Source organism: Bombus impatiens, unplaced genomic scaffold (assembly GCF_000188095.3).
Source record: "Bombus impatiens unplaced genomic scaffold, BIMP_2.2 scf_0640, whole genome shotgun sequence".
In the NCBI taxonomy this organism is placed as follows: domain Eukaryota; kingdom Metazoa; phylum Arthropoda; class Insecta; order Hymenoptera; family Apidae; genus Bombus; species Bombus impatiens.
The window spans coordinates 2,795,176-2,802,315 of NT_177059.1; positions in this window are offsets into that span (position 1 = coordinate 2,795,176).

The window sequence follows — 7,140 nt, forward strand, 5'->3', positions numbered from 1 at the left end:
TATTCAAAGCAAAACAGAAGAAACGTTCAAGCACATCGATCGCCAGGAACGCGTGACCACCTCTCCCCCATCATACTTTCTAGACGAAGAAATCGTCGCATGGCGTTGAACCGGTCTTACACGAGAACTTTACCGTCTCGTCGGTCGTAAACCGTTCGGGAGACGTCGCGGAAGTTAAGAGAGAGACTTTTCCGTCCGGTCGTCCCCAACCCTCTGCCGAAACAATAATAATTAGTGCAATTATGGGTGTAGCAACCGCGTCTGCGCACTTCCGTGTCACCGTATAAACTTGCAGCGATAATTTACAGAGTTTTCAGCAAGTGATCTAACGAAAGGAGCCGGCCGTATCTCGGTTGGTCGTTACAACGTGCCGAAGATCTCGCGAAATTGCCGGCAGGAATCGTTAATTACCTCGCAAAATTGTTCGACTTCGTTCTACGACGACGACGACATCGCGAGAGCTGTACGGTGCACGAATTACCTCGTTTCTGCATTATTCATATTGTTAAATGCGTAAAAATCGACTCGCGTGGAACGGAATTCCTGAACAGCCTGCGATATCGCTGTAGGTATCTCTTGGCACGCTACCGGATGGGGAATCTTTAACCATCGGAAATGGAACACTCTGGCAGCGTTTTATTAGATATATTATCGATTATGCAAGATGGTAGAAAGGATCGAACGAGATAATTCATTTAGAGTCTGGCATAGAAGTAGGCGAAGATTGAAATTAGAACAGATGATATTTCACGATGGAGGAAGTGGTTTCTATGGAAGCAGAGAAGAAGAGATAAATTTAGAATATGTCAGGGTAAAAATAGCGAAATTAACCCAGCCGCTGTTGCGTCTTTACACAATTTACCAAATTTGCCGGAAAGTCGCTGATGAAACCAGAACCAGTGGCTGCGCAACGTGCCACCTGTCTCCCGAAATGCGGCTTAATTGCAAGGTATTTTTCCGGGATAAGGACGAAACCGCAAGAAGAAGTAAAAAAAACCGGTCCATCATTGTCGGTGGGGTTGGTTTTCGAAGCGGGCCGCGCCTCTCGTTAAGATTTCATCCGGCGAGTTGGCCAAGTATACGGAGGGGTATTGCGCGAACGGGGGTTGGGTCGGGGATGTGTTTCGTGTTCGCCGAGTGAAGGTCCTTGTACGGCTGTCGGGCAGGGTATTATATATGTATGTATGTACGATATTATGATACCCCGACCCGGTAGACGTTGTAATTCCGAAACTGGAGGGTAACTATTGTCCCGTACCGTCTGTTTGTAAAGTTAAGATGAACCGGCAGCGCCGGGTGAAACGAGAGTCACGTTACGGTAAAGTACGTTTTTACCTTGAAGCTTATTCGTTAGAAAGGACGACGGGGTTAATTATGATTATGACGTGCTACGCGGATCCTTCGTATTCGCGGAATTTTAAGGATACTCGTTGGGACACTGCGCAACGGCAAGGACCCACTCCAAAAGGAACCCATTGTTCCTACGGATGTCGTGCTGGATCATCAATTGGTTGCCCTCGTGATAGAACTTCCTTCCTAGGGATGTGACGAATTGAAATAAATTCAGGATCGGTAAGGTTACGGAGCTTTCGTACGAATTTTCGTAGAAATTATTTGCTGTCGTTTTTTGAAACTCGAGACTCGAAACTTTTGTCTCGTTTTCATCGAGAAGAAAAATTTAGAAAGTCGAGAAGTATATATAACGACGTATAAGAATATCGTTTCTCGACCATGAAAATAATCGATAGACTTGGAAATATTTCTCTTCAGGGTCAACTGAAAAAGTAACCAAATAACACGATTTTCTCACAACCTCGGTTTCTACGTGCCGTCAATCAACTGGATTTCTCGCGGCTATTAAATTCGTCGCGAGTTAAAAGGCAGAGAGGAGGAAAAGGTTCGAATATACCGTAGACCGCGTTATCATCGATCGTGGCACGAAGTTTAACTCGGCTTAAATTACTGAACAAGATCGATATAACCAACGCGAGCCAATTTACGTAGCAGCAAGTGGCGCGATTCGCGCGCGATAATTGCTTGCGAACTGGCAAATACTATCCTCTTCTCTTCATCTCACTTCCTCACCTATTTCTCGTTGGCTCGCTCTTCCACGTTTGGTGGATACACGCGGTTTCTCTCAGGCTGGCTCGCGAGCTCTTTCCTCGTCCATCACTCACGTGCCCGTTCATGACTGCTCATTCTACTGACAATAACAGGCCTCAAAAACTAGAGCCTGGCACGAGAAGCTCTATAACCCGAATTATATTGCTTCGAAAGGTATTTTTTACAGAGGAGGGGCATGGTTACAATTTTAACGTTTCTTTGAAAACTGAGGCTCGAACAATTGACCAATTGAGACGGTAAATGATGTAAAAGTCAGAAGTAATGATCTTCAGTTTAAACGAAAGACAGTATCTGTTAACTCCTAACGATTCATAATTGCTGAAATACGAACGAAGATCGATTGGATCTTAAAAATTTATATAAATGTCAATGTAACAGTAATATGACGAAGAATATTATTCCAAATCACAGTTATTATAAACAAACGTAAATGTAAATGAAATTCTTTACATGTGCATTCTCTATTTAAAACCATTCTCAAAAGATGATCACAAATATTTTTTCATGATGTCACAATTCTTTATTTACTACTGGCATTGGATATAACCAAATTGGAAAAATACTACCTAATAAATATATTCGAATTTTATAGCATCATTTTATTCTTCTCAGGAGTCAGAGCGAGAGGGAGAGAGAGAGAGAGAGAGAGAGAGAGAAAGAGAGAGAGACAATCAGAAGAAGAAACACGACAAATCAGCTACTAACAATTGCCGGATAAATAAACGAACGTCAGCATCGCGAGGAAAAATCGTAAATTAAGTCTCCAGAGTTTACGATCGGTTTTGTTTGTGTGATTAATAATAATCCTGGTTCCCAGTGTCAGTCGGAACAGCGTCATTAGAACGTCACTCGCTTATCCAAGAAACATCGACGGAATTGGTCGTAAATCTCGCGGAAACGGCGTCTCGCGATTACGGTGAGTGTCGTTGCCAACAAATTCAGCGTTGGTCGAACTCGAACTCGCCGGGCTCGAATCGCGTGCCCGTCGACCGTAACGAAAGAGCGAAAAATTCGATCGCGACGCGAACTCATGACCGAACTTCGCAGAGAACCGAGAACCTTCCTCGATCGCTCAGAGAGTCGTTAAAGTGTCACGGACGTCGAGTGTCCCGTTGCACTCGACTTTACACGCGTCCACGTACTTACACGTTTCTCGTATTCGACGTACAATGGAAATGTTAAACGACACGTAGAACCATCAGCGAGTTAGTTTGGAACAACGTTATTGCGTTGTACTACAGTTAGTCGGAAAAGTAAGGGGATAGCTAATAATTAAAATTAATTCAATTAAATAAATTAATCGAATCGTTGATTATATTTCTGGAAATCGTTCGTATTGTACGAAGTATGTATCTTCGATACGAATTAGTACAACGTAAAGGAATGGTCGACCGATCGATGAAAAGATTTCTAAAGACACGACTCTATCACTATGCTAATTCAAATACTAATTATATCTGTGAGAGGCACGAACTTAAAGCGAGCCAAATCAAATCTCATTCCATTCGTCTTGCACGATCACCGTAATCGAACGTAACCATACACCCCGAAGAATGTGTAATACGTCGAAAGTCTGAAAATATCTGTATACGTGTGTAACAAAACCTGGAAAGATGAAACCTCGTCGAAAACATTTAACTGCCTGAGGACTAATGCGACTAATTCGTATGCACCGGCTGATGTTCGCGAATCTCGAAAATAAACGAGAAAAGAATGCCACACGAGTCGTACAAAACGTTTCGTTTTCCGAAACGATGGCACCGCATCCTCGATATAAACTTTATATCGCTCTAAAATCCGAACGATTTTTAAACTCACGATCGAAAACGTTCGACTAAAGGAAGAGGAAAAAGAAACGTGGATCGTGGTAGGGGGTGGATTGCGTCATCTGCGTCGGGATGCCAACTGATTTACATGTACGCGGCAACATTTGCTGTCACATCAATTTTAATTATTCGGCCAAGTCTCTTAAGCAGCGCGGAACCATTCCTCTTGTTTGCCCCGGTACGCCACCGAAAGGCCGTGGAACGAGCAGTCGTAAAATCGTTCTGGTCGACTCGGAGCGTTTCACGGGAAACTACGCGCCTATTAAAATCGGATTCTCAGAACGCGTTCTACTAACGAACGCCGGACTGATCTGGCTGGCATAAACTGTTTTTAATAACGCCGGCAATTATCGCGTACGAGAGAAACGGTCGACGCGGATAACCGAGCCGAAAGAGAACGTTCCCTTAACCTTAACCGACTGAATTATTCGCCGGAACGTAACATTTCTTTCTTATTTTCCGTAAGGGTTATTTCAATCAGCAGAACTAGGTATTTATTATTTGTTTTTTATTAAATTCATGAGGACGAACTTGTAGAAATTATAAATAATTGTTATCTCGATAGTTGAACATTAATCGTGTAATTATACAATGAAATTGAGAAACTGATAAAAAGCCGAGTTTGACTTCTGATCAGCTCGAATAACCTTACCTTACTATATCTCTTTTTTTCCTCTTCTTTTCTTCTCCGTAATCTTCCTTTCCTTTCCTTTTCGGAACATTTCGAATAAAATAAATAACCATTCCTCTCGATCGTTCTCTATGCGGTTATGAGAAAGAAACTGGCATTAAGACGTCGAGTGATCGCGCGCTTATGTTCAGCAAATGTAATTTCTCGTTTTATATGTTATCCTGCGCTTGTCAACGTGCAGCCAGTTGAAAGAAATATGGTTATTAACTATGACGATAACGACGTCCGATGTGGTTTGTTTCGCGGGACTGGTTTTCGAAATGGCACGCAGTCATTAAAAATAGAAAGAGATTATGCAGATGTAGATTCAGAATCGGTTAATTCAGCTGATATTCGATGGTATAAATTAAATTGTTTATGCCGTTGCGAAATATTTGTAATGATATACAAATTTGTAATTACGCATGGAAATTTCGTTGTGAAGTCAAACTTTAATATACGCATACGTGCATATATACTCAGACTTCACTCAGCTCGAAATTAATTAAAAGATGCCGCACAGAATTTATAAGGAAATCAATTAAATAACTTTATATAATGTCTGTTTTTGTACATATCATTAAGATAAATAATTTTTATGCTTACTATAAACAGTTCGTCTTACTTCTATATTTGTAATTATCAAGCCCGTTTGGAAGGTTACCGAGGAAACTGTATGGAAAGGGGAAAATTTCCTTCGGAAGGAATAAAAATGGAAAAGAATGAATTTCCTGGAAAACAGAAACGTAAAAACAATTCAAGCCGCGTACGACTATTTCCCCGCAATTGAGAAGCGTGCTCGCGTTTCGTGTATCGATGCCAGCCCCTTTTGCAGCTCTGTATTGAAGTCACGTGGTGAACAGTCTTGTTATCAGCGAACCACTCCCCTTTTCCCTTTCCCACGATATTCCTCTTCCAATAACGCAGCCTGCCAACCCCCTGACCTTGTACACACATTCGCATACAGTTCGGTGCGTGTGCCAAGGCTGAATAATGTAGGGGATGATTTTGGACCCTTCGGGAAACAATTATCTTCGCCTTTACGCTTCAAATTAGAAATTCTTAATAAAATATTTTTAAAGTATCATTTTCTTTCTCTTAAATTTCTGTTGCGAAAAAGAGAGAAATAGAGATAGATCGATAGATAGATAGATAGATAGATAGATAGAGAGAGAGAGACAGAGAGACGAATCTTTCGAAATTTTTCTACGATCGCAACTTCCTAAAATTACTACAGTAGCAATAAGATTACCATAGTCGATTAACGTGTGAAATTACTCTTAAAAAGTTCTCGAATACTTTGTGAAAAAAATTCTGTAAAAAGGAGCCACTGAATTGCGACGATCAGATTAAATAAACTCGCGAGACGCGGCGTTTAAACGAATCAACACGGTCGTCCGGCGACAACGGTGGGGAAGGCTGCTTTGAATGGAATCGCTTAATAAAGTCAGAACAATGGCGTAGAGAAACACGTACGACTGGATATATTATATATAATCAACAGTGAATTATATCTATGTCCGGGCGAACGGCACGAGGCATTTATTAGAAGGCGCGGAGGGTGGTGCAGAATTACGGGCTTCCGGCCGTGGCGAGCAGAACGTCTCGCTTTTTCATTTATACGCCAGTAAACGACCGGTCGTTATCGGCCGACACCTTGGACGGTTCTTAAGAATTTATTACGTGCCGAAGGGGATGATGCTCGTGTAACGATTACTCGGGATAATTTCGTACACAGATACGTGGCTCTTTTGGGGATGAAAGAAGAAAGTGCGCCTAGGTGATACATTTCCTAACGATCGTTGTCGACGGATTTGTAATTAAGCAATTTTCTTTTCTGCTGTTCCTTTTTCTTCTTGCGCTGTAAACACGTTGCAAGGGAATTAAATACAGGTTCGGTTATCTTATATTGTATGTTGATACGTGGTTGCGTCGGAGGATGTTGTTACGTGGAATTTTTGTTGCAACGATGCAGATCTCAAAGCAATTGTTACACCATTACACCATATCTAGTCCGTCAAATATTCTCGTAATATTTTATACGATAAATTCCGTTTTTACGCCGTGTCTCGGAAAGTTCTACAAAAACACAATCAACCCCCTTGTCGTTAGACAAGCAGTCCCCTGAGTTAAAGAAAACAGAAAACAAAAGAATAATTCAGTATCGACTACAAAGAGAAAGAGAAAGAAAGAGAGAGAAAGAGAGAGAAAGGGAGAAAGCAACGTGATTCCAGACTCGGCGTCTCCCTTTAATTTACCTCTCTTCGATGGAGAGAGACACGGGGGCGCATAGAATGGTCCCTACACGGCTATCCTCCGAAAGTTAGCCAAGCAAACAGACCTACCCCAATTTATAAAACAAATCAATTCGCTTTGTCGCGCGCCACAAAGCGGACGCTCGCCGCGTGATTATTAAACCCTCGCACAGGAATTTCACGTGCCAGCGAACGAGAGGCTCGGCTCGCAAAAGTTTTCGCGCGCGCGACAGAAAACGCCCGTCCCGAACCAGTCGAACCACGA